The sequence below is a fragment of the Ochotona curzoniae genome, unplaced genomic scaffold (assembly GCF_017591425.1).
Source record: "Ochotona curzoniae isolate NIBS_2020 unplaced genomic scaffold, NIBS_Ocur_1.0 scaffold_3208, whole genome shotgun sequence".
Lineage (NCBI taxonomy): Eukaryota > Metazoa > Chordata > Mammalia > Lagomorpha > Ochotonidae > Ochotona > Ochotona curzoniae.
The window spans coordinates 1623507-1637290 of NW_024467106.1; positions in this window are offsets into that span (position 1 = coordinate 1623507).

Sequence of the window (13784 nt, forward strand, 5' to 3'; positions counted from 1 at the left end):
AGGCTCCGGCCAGGGGTCCTGGCGTGGACAGGAACGGCACAGAGCCGGTCACCTCGGCTGCTCCTTCTCGCCAGCAGGTGCCCTGGGCCCACAGAGCTTCAGCGTCCCCAGAAATGAGGGAAAGAAACGGGCTGAGGGTACCCCAAGAAAAGGCAAAGCGGCACTGTGGCAAGTTAAGTCATTGCCAGAGTCGCCAGCATCCCAAACGGACACTGGTTCGAGTCCCAGCTGTTCCACTTCCTGCCCAGCTCCCTGCTAAAGGTCTGGGAAAGCAGTGGGGGAGGGCCTGAGTGCTTGGGACCCCGTGCCCCTGTGGGAGATCTGGAAGAAGCTCCAGGCTCCTGTCTGGTCCACCCTGGGTGTTGCAGCCATTTGGGGAATGACCTAGTGGATGGAAGGAGACGTTTTCTTCTCTCCCTAATTCTGACTTTTAAATAAATAAATCTCCCCCTCCCGAAAAAGGGGGTGTATGGCCCAGTGGTCTTATCCTCAGGGACATCCCCAAAAGAACAGAGAACTGTGTATGCCAAGTGTACACCGTACCCCCAGATGCCCAGGGCTGGGAGCCACCCCCTGGCAGCCCACAGTCAAGCAGATAAGCAGAGGGCTGTGAGGCCCAGCGCGCAGCCCCCAGAGGGAAGCCTGAGCCACAGGAGGCCGAGTGAAAGCCGTGCAGCCAGGGCCGTGTCCAGGACAGCCAGGCCCTGAGCACAGCGTGAGGAGTCTGGGTTTTCTCCAAAGCTCCCAGGTGTGACTAGATGTGGCTGGGCCGCCAGCCCCCGTGACACCACCACCTGCCCCCGACTTGGGAGACGGGCCCCTCCCGATCCCACTCAATCCCAGCCACGCCCACCTCCCAACTTGGCCTGCCCTGCCGAGGAGCCAGCGGGCATATGTGCGTGAGCTGCCCGTGCGATGTGGAGGAGAGCCCACGGCCACCAGAGAGGTTCATCCGGGCTTCCGTGGCACCTCAGGCTGACCACTGACACCTGCAAGGGGCTCCTGGCACGACGCCGCTGACCTGGCCCCCTGCCCTTCCCCCCCACGGGGGAGGAAAGCTCTGGATCCGTTGTTTCCTGCCATGTGGAGGCTCCAGGTGCAAGGAAGAGGGTACCTGGCTTGGCAGGTGCCAGAGGACACAGGGCAGAAAGCCACAAGGCCAGCTGAGCCTGCTGGCCGGGGCTCCGGGGAGGCACCAGGGCTTTCAGACTGGCAAACAGCATGCCTGCTGAAGACTGCTTGGGTCCTGGAATGGGGACTGACCTGCAGGAAACACCGGGCGGGATTGGGAGGCTTCACCCCACTCCCCCTCCCATCTCCGCCCTTCCACACCTGCTGGGTCCTGATAAGGGTCTGGCCAGTGAGGATGCCACTGGCCATGTCAGAAGCATCACACGCCAGCTCCTGGCAGTGAGTTCCAACCTGTGCCCAGCACTCGCCAACTATGACACACCAGCGGGCCCCTGGCTGCCCCCATCCAGTCCTGGGCCACCGCCTCACACAAGGAGTTATTTGTTGAGCCAACAACTGGAGGCAGAAGCAGCCTGACCCACACACCTGTGGCAGCCCTGGCCCAGCTGTTTTGTGGCCTCTCCCTGTGGGGACAGACCTGGCCACCTCCGTCCACATAGGCAGTGCCAATCCTATCATTGGTACCCTCCCAGCCAGGTATCTTAAGACCAAAGTAGGCCTGGCGCAATGGCTAAATCCTCACCTTGCAAGTGCCTGGATCCTGTGTGGGCGCCAGTTCTAATCCCAGCTGCTCCACTTCCCATCCAGCTCCCTGCTTGTAGCCTGGGAAAGCAGTGGTGAACCAGCAGATGGAAGATCTTCCTCTCTGCCTCTCCTTCTCTCTGTATATCTGACTTTCCAATGAAAAAGAAGAAGAAAGATTTAAAAACAAAAAAAAGTCATAAGTGACTGCCTAGATGGTCTGAGGTGTCCCCGCCCCGCACGGGACCCCTCCCAGCCTCTGTCTGTTTCCTCCTGGACACGAAGTCCCCTCGCACAGGGACAGGCTTAGCGGCTTCACCAGCCATGTTCCAGAATCTTCTCATGGCCACCGGCCCCACGGTTGGCTCCCAGACACAGGCCGTGGTCACAGCCACACGGCTCTGCGGGGAGGTGGGGGCGGGGGGCTAGCACTCCTTCACCCCTGGAAAACTGAAGGTCCAGGCGGCTGGGCTGGGACCCTCACTCACCTCCACCGCCTGCCGCGCCGCAGGCACCCACGGCCGCCTCTCATCACCACGTGACTACACTCCCCGGCCCGGTGGCCACAGATGCAGAATGAAAAATGAGCCAATAAGCCAGTTGGCGCAGAAACCAATCACCACAGCGAGTGGCTGGGCTGCCAGCCCTGCCAGACAGATCCTGCAGGGCCGCCGGGCGGGCGGTGGGAGGGCGCAGGGCGCTCCTCCTGAAGGAGACGGGCTGAGGGCCCAGGGCTGGCTCGCCTCCACGAGCGCTCCTGCCCTCCAGCACCTGCCGCCCTGGCTCCCCCGCCTGCCATCGCCCAGGCTGGCTTGGGACTCCATGGGAATACACGTGACGGCTGCTGGCACAGGGGACAGCCAAGAACAGGGTGACGCCCTGGTTGTGAAAGCAAGGACTCAAGGACAAGCTCTGGCGAGGAGGAGGGGGCGTGTGGCAACAGACCCCTCCCTGGGAAAGGGCACAAAACCAGGCAGTGCTGGGTGGGAATGCCACGAGGTGGGGGGCCAGGGAATGCACACAGCTGTCCCCAGGCCCTGCACCAGAGATGGGGCATTCACTGGCGCAGGGTGACCCAGCTGCCTGGGTTGAGATGCGGCACCCAGACTCCCGAGGACCCCTTCCCCTGCGTGCCCACCAAGAAGCAGGCTGCAGACTGAACCCGGCCACTTCTGCGGGGCCCACCAAGCCACAGCCTCCCAGACGTGCGCTCCGCGTCACCCCAGGGATGTCTCCCCGCCGCGCGTCCCCCTCCAATCTAGGCGTCAGGCCTGGGATGGCCCAGACGGTGTCCCCAGGTCCGTGTGAGGCCCAGGCTCACTGACACCTCTGCCACGGGCAGACACCTCCGAGGGGAGCGGGAGGCCAGCCACTTCCCTCTGCACACCGCCAGCTTCACTGCACACTCTGCCAGCAGCCGCCCCTCCACCCAGTCACGGGGCTTCCGAGCGCAGGACGCGGCTCTGGCCTGCCCACACCCTCCGAGCACAGCTGGCCCCAGCCTCCCCAGGTGTGTCAGGAGCAGCGTGGGAATGCCAGGGGCTTGCAGGGCTTGTCCCAGCCCCGCAGTGCTGGGCGCACGAGGCCAGCGCCTCCGCAGGTGGAGCCCGTGAGCCCTTGGCGCTCATTCCCTGTTGGCGTCTTCACCTTGTTTAGTTTGGAATCCATGCCTGAGAAAGTCGCATCCCAGAGACACACGCCCCACAGGTGTGAGAGCCGGGCCACACCTGCGGCCGGGCCTTGGGCTGGCACAGGGACCCGGGACCTGAGCGAGCCGCTGGGCAGGGTGGGGGCTGGGCATCCACGGCTCGAGCACGTCCGTTCCTCCCTCACGTCACGCCCCGGCGTTCCCTTCTTCTGTTAGCTGTCGTCCCTTCGGATCTCTCAGATCACCCAGGACAACCTGGCGGCCCACGCGGCCGACACCTCTCCCGGCAAAGCTGGGGCCCCCTACCCTGCTGAGGCCGACCATCCGAGCTGAGTTGGCCCATGGAAACTACACCGCTCGGGCCAGCTGCCCACACCTGTTGCAGGGAAAAAGAACCCGGGTCCAGTGGCCAGGCAGCTGGGGCCAGAGAGCAACAGGACTGGGGCAGGACCCAGTGTCCAGAGCCCCTGATTGAGGCCAGGAGCGGGCAGCCGCACTGGCCACTCTCCCAGGGCAGCGAGGGTCAGCAGGTGTAGGGACTCCAACTTCCCCCCTCGTGGCTCCCCAGCAAGAGGAAAGCCCCCCTGGACCGTGTGGCCAGAAGCAGCTCCAGGGTCGGCAAGGGACAAGCAAGGGGCCAGGCGAGCCGCAGGTGCAACTCAGACTGCCTGAGTATGCCCGGAGGGGTCCGTGTCGGGGCGGGTTTGGGCGCTGCGTGTGCCCGGAGGGGTCCGTGTCGGGGCGGGTTCGGGCGCTGCGTGTGCCCGGAGGGGTCCGTGTCGGGGCGGGTTTGGGCGCTGCGTGTGCCCGGAGGGGTCCGTGTCGGGGCGGGTTTGGGCGCTGCGTGTGCCCGGAGGGGTCCGTGTCGGGCGGGTTTGGGCGCTGCGTGTGCCCGGAGGGGTCCGTGTCGGGGCGAGTTTGGGCGCTGCGTGTGCCCGGAGGGGTCCGTGTCGGGGCGGGTTTGGGCGCTGCGTGTGCCCGGAGGGGTCCGTGTCGGGGCGGGTTTGGGCGCTGCCTGTGCCCGGAGGGGTCCGTGTCGGGGCGGGTTTGGGCGCTGCGTGTGCCCGGAGGGGTCCGTGTCGGGCGGGTTTGGGCGCTGCGTGTGCCCGGAGGGGTCCGTGTCAGGGCGGGTTTGGGCGCTGTGTGTGCCCGGAGGGGTCCGTGTCGGGCGGGTTTGGGCGCTGCGTGTGCCCGGAGGGGTCCGTGTCGGGGCGGGTTTGGGCGCTGCGTGTGCCCGGAGGGGTCCGTGTCGGGCGGGTTTGGGTGCTGCGTGTGCCCGGAGGGGTCCGTGTCGGGGCGGGTTTGGGCGCTGCCTGTACCCGGAGGGGTCCGTGTCGGGCGGGTTTGGGCGCTGCGTGTGCCCGGAGGGGTCCGTGTCGGGCGGGTTTGGGCGCTGCCTGTGCCCGGAGGGGTCCATGTCGGGGCGGGTTTGGGCGCTGCCTGTGCCCGGAGGGGTCCGTGTCAGGGTGGGTTTGGGCGCTGCCTGTGCCCGGAGGGGTCCGTGTCGGGCGGGTTTGTTCCAACACACGATCCTATTTGTGTCGCCAAGCACATTTGTCCCTCCTTTTGCTGCCAGCCACCTGTCCCCCGTCCCTGCATGGACCCCAGGGCGCTGTCAGCCGGGGCGCCCTGAGACTCTCCAGGGAAGAATGAGGCCCCGGGATACCAGCTGAAGGAAGCCACGTGGCGCAGCCAGGGCTGGGAGCCTCTGTGTCAGGTGGAGGACCTGGGTTCGTTCCAACTCCAACTCCCAGCCCAGGAGAGAACGAGATGACGGCCCAGCAGACCGAGGCAGGACACAAGCCTTCTGCCACTGCAGTCCCTGGCGGAAGGGGTGTTCGGCTGAGGCTGGCAGGGGGTTAGGCAGCCAGCCGCAGAGGCCAGCAGGGAGGGGGCCACGCTGCCCGCCAGCAGATCACTCAGCCCCCGATATGATCGCCGTGGGACAGGCGGAAATTGGAGTGTCCGGGTGCTTGATGGAGCTAGGCTGCCGGCCACGGCTGCTGTAACAGCCCCGCTCAGCTTCCTCTCTGCCCCCTGACCTTGGCCAGCTCGGGAGGCCGGCACTGTTTTAATGAAAAATCAGGAGTTAGGGAAATGGCTGTGACTCACGGAGGGCAGTGAGGCTGACTGGGAGGGCTGCGCGGTCCCCAGTCAGGGCGGAGGAGGGGCAGGCGGCCTGGGGACCCCTGGAGAGACAAATCCAGACTCCACCTTGTGATGAGAAGAGATGGGGGGCACAGGGGAGCTGAAGGGAGCCAGGGACCGTACCCCACCCAAGCTCCCCCATCCCAGCTGACAGGGGGGCTCCCTATAGCAACAGCAGCCAGACCCCTTCCTTCCTTCCTGCTGGGGGGCGGGGCGCCCAACATACACACACATACAGGCAACATTGATTCCAGGATGGACCCCAGCCCTGCCCCACGAGGAGCTGCAGAGTGGGGGCTCCCATGAGCCTGCCAACCGGCCTGCCCACTGCAAGGCTGGAGGACCCCTCCTGTCCAGCCCCTCCAGACGAGCTGACCTGGCCAGCGAAGCCCAGACTAAAGGCAGGGAGGGGATCCCCTGTACCACTTCTCAGGTGCTCCTCCCCTGCCAAGCCAAGCCTCAGCTCCCCCACACTAGGAGGGCCCACGGGGACCCCACAGAGCTCGGCCTGAGGAGGTCCAGCAGCGTCCAGCCAGGAGCCATGGAGCCATGGCCTACTTGGCTACACACAGGCCACATGGGACCTGGGGCAGGAAGACTGCCAGGCCAGAGCCCAGGATGGAGCGGGAATCCCCAAGGAGCCAAGGCGAGGGAGCGTCACGGGGGTCCCTAGAGGTGGGCTGAGCGGGCTCGGCACATGGAGGCCACGCAAAGGCCCAGGCAAGAGAAGGCTGCGGTCGCCATGGGGCTGGTGGCCAAGGTTCAGGGGAGATCCCCTCGGTTCCAGCGGCAGCCACGGGAGCCAAAGTTTCTGCAGAAATGATTTCCCAAGCAGGAGGTTTGTAAGAGAGAGCTGGCCAGGGGCGTTCCCACTGCCCGGCCCAGGGGCACCAACATCCACGGGCTCCCGCCACGCCCCACCCTGGTGCCACTTCCTGACCACATTCCTGGATACCCTCCTCTAGGTGCACCTGGGGAACTGCTTGGTCCCAGCCCCTGGGCCTGAGGGTGCCGGGGGAGGTCCCTGCTGGCAAGGTCAAGGTCTGCCTCAAGGGCTCAGCCCATGTCCGTGTGGCATTGACGACAGCAGGACAACACTGGGCCCAGGACAGCACCTTCACAGCGTGACCACCACGCCAGAGCCAGCAGCCTCACACTGACCAAGACAAGAACTCCGGCAGCTGCTGCAGCAGGGACCACCAGGGCTCTGGCAGTGGCACCACCTCCAGCCAGACAAGCGGCCCAAGCATGGAGCTGGTGTCATGGAACAGGGGTCAGTCCTCTGCCTGTGACACCAGCATCCCATATGGGCACTGGTTCGAGTCCTGGCTGCTCCACATCCAATCCAGCTCCCTGCTGATACACATGGAAAAACAGAGGAGGATGGCTCGAGTGCTTGGGCCCCCGCACCCGCGTGGGAGCCCCAGAAGAAGCTCCTGGTTCTTAGCTCCAGACTGGCCCAGCTCTGGCTGCTGTGGCCACCGGGGAGTGAACCAGCAGATGGAAAATCCCCACCCCCCCCATCTTTCTCTGTGTCTCTTCTCTCACTCTGCCTTTTCAATTAAATTTTTTTTTAAAGATTTACAGAGAAGAAGAGACATAGAGAGGAAGATCTTTCGCCCATTGATTCACTCTCCAAGTGACTGCAATGGCTGGCGCTGAGCCAATCTGAAGCCAGGAACCAGTAGCCTCCTCTGGGTCTCCCATGCAGGTACAGGGTCCCAAGGCTTTGGGCCGTCCTTGACTGTTTTCCCAGGCCACAAGCAGGGAGCTGGATGGGAAGTGGAGCTGCTGGGACATAAACTGATGCCTACATGGGATTCCGGCACATGCAAGGTGAGAACCTTAGATACTAGGCTACCATGCCGGGCCCTCAGTTAAGTTATTTTTTTAATGTTTAAAATAGATAAAAATGCAGAGGAGACATTTGAGCTAAGAGCCACAGGGATGTGTGAGGGAGACACGGCGAGCTGCCGCCCTGAGGCAGGCCTAAGTCATGTGGCTGCCCAGAGGGCACATTTCAGGGTACGCAGGGGTGGTACAGGATCACAAGCCCAGGGCGAGGGGGCCACTCCAGGAAAGGGCAGACCCCGGGGACCAGGTTTCTGGTTGGACAGAACAGCCTGGAGCTGCCGAGGGGCCCCCAGAACGGATGTGGGCACATAGGTGCCGGGCAGGCAGCTAGCTGGACAAAGTCCGGAGCTCGGGGCAAAGGACGGAACTGACCAAGTCCGTGTGGAGGCCGTCACCACTGGAGAGGCTGCACAGGGCTGTGCGAGGGCGGGGAGGGGACTAAGCCTCCACGCGCCTAGGTAAGGGAAAGGGAACACAGCCTCAAAGGAGACTGACACGATGTCACCCATGACCCAGCAGGACAACAGGAGGGTGGCCAGGTTGGGGGCCGGGTGGGAGGCCGGGGGGGGCCAGGTGGGAGGCCGGGGGGGGGGGCCAGGTGGGAGGCCGGGGGGGGGGCCAGGTGGGAGTCCGGTGGGAGCACAGCTGTGAGTCAGGTGGGCGGTCAGATGTCCGTCATGGATGGGATTCCTGGAGGGCAGGTAGAAGAGGTACTTACACAGGGTAATGGCTGTGGAGGAATGTGTTGGAGGACAGGGCAGCATTGGAACTGAAGGACATGGCTGGAGCGGGAGTGGGGAGGGGGCCTTGGCTGGAGCGGGAGTGGGGAGGGGAACTTGGCTGGAAGGTATGGAGGAAGTGCACAGCAGAGACCAGACCCAGGACTGCCCTGAGCCTACCTGCCCGACCCCACAGACCAGGCCCTGTACCTGCCCGACCCCACAGACCAGGCCCTGCACCTGCCCGACCCCACAGACCAAGGACTGCCCTGAGCCTACCTGCCCTCCTCCTCTCCTTTCCCTTCTGAATCTGCATTTTGTTTGAAAGACTGAGTAACAGAGAGAGAAAGAGGGAGATCTTCCATCCACTGCTTCACCCCCACCCCCACCCCGCCCCATATCCAGAGCAGGCAAGGCTGGGCCAGGCCGAAGCCAGGAGCCAGGAGCTTCCTCTGAGTCTCCCATGGGCCTAGATCTTCCACGTGGGTGCAGGGGCCCAAGACCTGGAGCCATTTTTGCTGTCTGGCTGTGCGCTGGCAGGGAGGTGGATGGGCACAGGCAGCTCAGACCTGAACCAGAGACACAAAATGCCAGCATCCCAGGCGGCAACTTGACCTCTGTGCCCGGCCTTGTTCAGCGCAGCCACCAGACACGACCCCAGGGCCTCAAAACACGGCCAGGCAGATGGCACCCTGCCACCTGCCACCCCTTCTCCCTGCTAGGAGGGCCTGAAGCTTTCCCTTGCGAGCGTCGGGGGTTGGACTGCCAGCCTGGTGTGGGGCAGGGGACGTCCTGGACGCCTGGGCTCTGGTCCAGCCGTCCACACCCTGACACACAGCTCACGGGCATCAGCTGGTGGCTCCGGGCCCAAATTCCCTCTCGTTGTCCTCCCCGGCCTGTCACTTCTGCCCTCGCTGAGCCGCGGCAATGATGCGGCCATGACACACCGGGCAGCTGGGCCCTGGTAAGTGATGTCATCTTAAGGGTTGCCTGGCAACCCGCACGTGCAGGGAGGCCAAGTCACATCGACGCCCTGGGCTTAATCCGCCCGCCGCCACCTCCACCGAGATGATCTCATTGTAGTCATGATTATTTTATGGAAAACGCACTTTCAGCTCCGGTGGGTCGGGGGGTGGGGGGAGGACACAAAGCTGGGATTCAAGACCCGCCAAGATTCCCCTTCGCGGGTTGTGGTGAAGGCGGCGTCTGCGCCCATCGCCATGGTAACGCGCGGGTAATTAGTGCAGCCGGCGTGCGCCCGAACGCAGAGCCCGCCGCCCCCATCGGCGCCGACTACCGCGCGTTATTGCTGGAGTAATTACCTGCGCTTGCACACAAATTGAACTAAATGGTCAATTGGAGCAAAGTGAATGGCTTTTTATTCTCAGCCCTAAATAATGTGTCTGCCGGGCCGGGTTGCTCAAGGTAGCACAACTGTGGGCCGGGCAGCTCGGCCTTCAGCGGGAGCCCGGCCACCTCCACCCCTGGCGGGGACCCCCGACCTGGGACCCCCGACCTGTGCCCTGCAGAGCGCTGGCCTTGCGAGACACCAGAGCCTGGGCAGCGGACCGACCCCCGCGCCAAGGGAAGAGGGCATGGAACTTTCCAGAAGGAAGACGGAGGCTAAAAGGCAACAGCCTTCCCCCCCGGAGATGTTTTCCTGCCCCTTGGGTAGATGGGGCAGAAGCAAATCTGTGTTTCCTGTCACAGGATGTGGGGGTGTCAGAGGGCACGTCTGCCTTGAGGAGCAGACTGTAGAATCTCAGGAAGTGGCCGGGAGCTCGCCGAGAGACAAGCAGGGCCTGCCAAGGCAGGCCGCACCGGCCAGCTGCCCAGACGCCGGCATCCCACACTGACGCTGGTTCGAGTCCCTGCTGCGCCACATGGCTGACCTGCGCGCGCCTGACTCCTGGCTTTGGCTGTTTGAGAGAATGAAGCAGCAGATGGAAGATCGCCCTGTCTCTCCTGCTCATTCCCCTGTCAGTCTGTCCTTCAAACGGAGAATACGCCAGTCCTCAGGGAGCCAGTGCCTGCTTACGGAGGCGGGGTGGCCGGGAGAGCTGGGACCGAAGCCGGCAGCTGCTCTGCCTAGGGCAACATGGCCGGACTCCAGGGAGCTGGGCACCGCTCAGGGCTGACGGGTGCCCAGGGAGGCATCAAGTGCCACCAGGGCAGTCAGGGTCCCTGCAAAGTGGAGGAGGACCCAGCCTGTGTGAGGCTGCTCCAAGGGACGGGGGCACAGAGCAGGGTGGCCACCGCCAGGGACAGTGGCCACGACTCCATGAGGACTCATTGTCACCCCTGCAGCCAGAGACACCCAGCCCTGCCCACAGTCCAGGGTGGTGGCAAGCAGGGCAAGCAGCACCCCGTCTGCAGTCGCCGCAGCCCTTGGCCTTCCTGATGAGGCTTCCTGTCCCCAGGAGGCTGAGCCACCAGAGGGCACTCCACCCACCCAAACACAGGGGCCCTGGCAGTGCCCACAGAGCCTCCAGCCTGCCCTGACCCCTGCTCACGCCCCAGCTGGGGGCAGAGTGAACACAGCAGGAGGTGATGACTCATCTGGGCAGAAATCAGGAATCTGCCCACAGGTGAGTGGCAGAGCGGGCAGTCGGCAGGGGGTCTGCAGGCTGGGGCCCCAGAGTGGTGACTGCTCCTCATAGCCCACAGAACCAGGATATAGAGGATAAGAAAGAGCCAGAACCCTAGAGTACCACTGGAGGATGGGGCTGGGGAAACAGGCCTGGCCTCCAAACACGAGGCTGTGCCAGTCTGCCTCTCGGCACCAGACGAGACCAGTCAGAGCAGGGAAAGGGAAACCCGGTTAGCACCGGAGAAGCCCACGCCTACCGGATAAGTCCACGTCCGCTGGAGAAGCCCACGTCCGCTGGAGAAGCCCACGTCCACTGGAGAAGCCCATGTCCACTGGAGAAGCCCATGTCCACTGGAGAAGCCCACGTCCACTGGAGAAGCCCATGTCCACTGGAGAAGCCCACGTCCACTGGAGAAGCCCACGTCTACCGGAGAAGCCCACATCCGCTGGAGAAGCCCACGTCCACCAGAGAAGCTCAAGTCCACTGGAGAAGCCCATGTCCACTGGAGAAGCCCACGTCTACCGGAGAAGCCCACATCTGCTGGAGAAGCCCATGTCCACTGGAGAAGCCCACGTCCACTGGAGAAGCCCATGTCCACTGGAGAAGCCCACGTCCACTGGAGAAGCCCACGTCTACTGGAGAAGCCCACATCTGCTGGAGAAGCCCACGTCCACCAGAGAAGCTCAAGTCCACTGGAGAAGCCCACGCCTACCGGAGAAGCTCACATCCGCTGGAGAAGCCCACGTCCACTGGAGAAGCCCACGTCCACCGGAGAAGCTCAAGTCCACAGGAGAAGCCCACGTCTACCGGAGAAGCCCACGTCCACCAGAGAAGCTCACATCCACTGGAGAAGCCCACATCCACTGGAGAAACCCTTGTCCACTGGAGAAGCCCTCGTCCACTGGAGAAGCACCGTGCCTATGGAAAAGAAACAAAGTGTCCCCACATCTGACAATATTCCGTGTGGGTTAAAATGGGCTGGTTCTTTAAGAATGAATAACTGATTCATTGGAGCAAGCTCGTGAAGGGGGGCGTCAGGCACTTGGCCGCAGTTGAGGCCCCCGGACCTGGGCTCCCTGCCTCGGCCCAGCTCTGTCCTCCAGGCTTGCCAGCCGGCAGCCCTAGATGTGTGCCTGGGTCCCCGTGTCAGCACCGGGCCAGCTCCGGGCTTTAGCCGTCCAAGGCGCTGCAGGCAGTTCTGCACTCACTCCTCTCCTCTCTCTCTCCTCTTTTTTCCCCTCTGTCTCTCTCCTCTTTCTCTCTCTCTGTATATGTTTACCTCTTTCAAATAAATAAATAAATAAATCTTTGTTTAAAAAAAATAAAACTTTGGCAAAAACATATTGGAAAGTGAAGGGCGGAAGGTGAGTGGTGTCCACGCCCGCGCATGAGGTCGCAGGTCAGGGAGAGACCTGGGGACAAGCGGCTCCCGAGAAAGGGGAGCGTCACCCACATGCACAAACGCCAAGGCGCAAAGGCAACGGAACCAAGTCCGAAAAGGCAGCTGTCACCAGAGCCGAGCTTATCTCAGAGACGGAGATGTGGCGGGCGCGAGGCAGCAGTCGCCGCAGGAGCGAGGACCCTGGGCGCCTCGTCCCGGGATGGAGCGGGGCCATCACAGCCCTGCCCACCTGATGCTTTTGTGCGTCCACTCTCAGAGTAGGTGGTGCGATGCCAAATCCAAAATATTTCTTACAAAATGAAAGTCAATGAAGAGAAAACAAAAGTTACTTAGAAAGCAGAATCACAGAAGATGAGACCTTCCATCTGCCTCCCACTCCCACTCAGGGCTGCAACAGCAGAGGCTGCAGCAGGCAGAAGCCAGGCGCCTGCAGACCCAGCCAGCTCTCCCACAAAGGTGACGGGGCCCAGGCATTTGGGCCATCTTCCACTGGCCTCCCAGGTCTCCTAACAGGTGCACATGTGGGCTGCCGGTATCACAGGCAGGCACTCCATCCACTGTGCCACCACCACGCCAGCTGCAGAAAATGAAATTGTTTCTAATCAGCAACGCTTACAACTTGAGAAGAGATGAAACATCTGAAACTACATCTAGCAGCAAAGGGAAGTATTTATAGATGCTGATGGGGCCCAGCATGAAGCCTAGCAGCTAAAGTCCTCACCTTGAACATGCCAAGATGCCATATGAGCCCCAACTCTAATCCCAGGGGTGCCGCTTCCCATCCAGCTCCCTGCTTGTGGGCGGGGAAAGCAGTCGAGGATGGCCCAAAGCCTTGGGACCCTGCACCTGCATGGGAGACCCAAAAGAGGCTCCTGGCTCCTGGCTTCCAGTCAGCACAGCTCCGGCCATTGCAGTCACTGCAATCTGCCCCAGGCGTGTGCCCATGTGCCCTCCAGCCCACACTGCACAGTCTGGTCTCCCATAGCTTTAGCGTGAGTCAGATAGCACGGGCCTTCCCAGGTTTGTTCTTTTTCTTTGTGTCCTGTAGCCCTTTCCATAGAGAGTTCTAGAAGCAGGGCATCGATGGCTGCAAACATGTTGCAAAGCGCTGGAGTTTCAGCCGCCTGGAATCCTTGGCTCCATGAACATGGTATGTCTCCGGCTGCCTCCTCCCACAGGGGCCTTGTGGTCTCCGCAGGAAGGCCTCTCACAGGAGCTAAATCTGAGTATGCCAAGGCTCTTCGATTCTCTGTCAAGGCTACACTTCCCTACTTTGTTTCCAATGGCTCATTTCCGGGACCATGGGACTGTAGTTGCTTCTTTGTATCCTGCACCTGTCACCTCTGGCGACCTCATCATAGGGTCATAGGTTCTTGCAGCTTTTCCGAGGTTTTCTGCCTGGACCGCATGTTCCAGGTTCCTTTCTCACTGGGAATCTCCCTTACAAAGCTGGACACGGGCAGCGGCAGGAAGCAGAGCACCCAGCCCTCTGCTGCAGCACCGATCTCCCATATATGCACCGGTTCAAGTCTTGGCTGCTCCACTTCCTATCCAGCTCCTTGCTAATGTGCCTGGGAAAGCAGCAGATGGCCCAGCTCCTGGGACCCTTAGACCCACATGGGAGACCCCGAAGAAGCTTCTGGCTTCAGATTGGCCCCTTAGGGAGTGAACCAGTGGATGGAAGCCCTCTCTCTCTGCAAGTCTTTCAA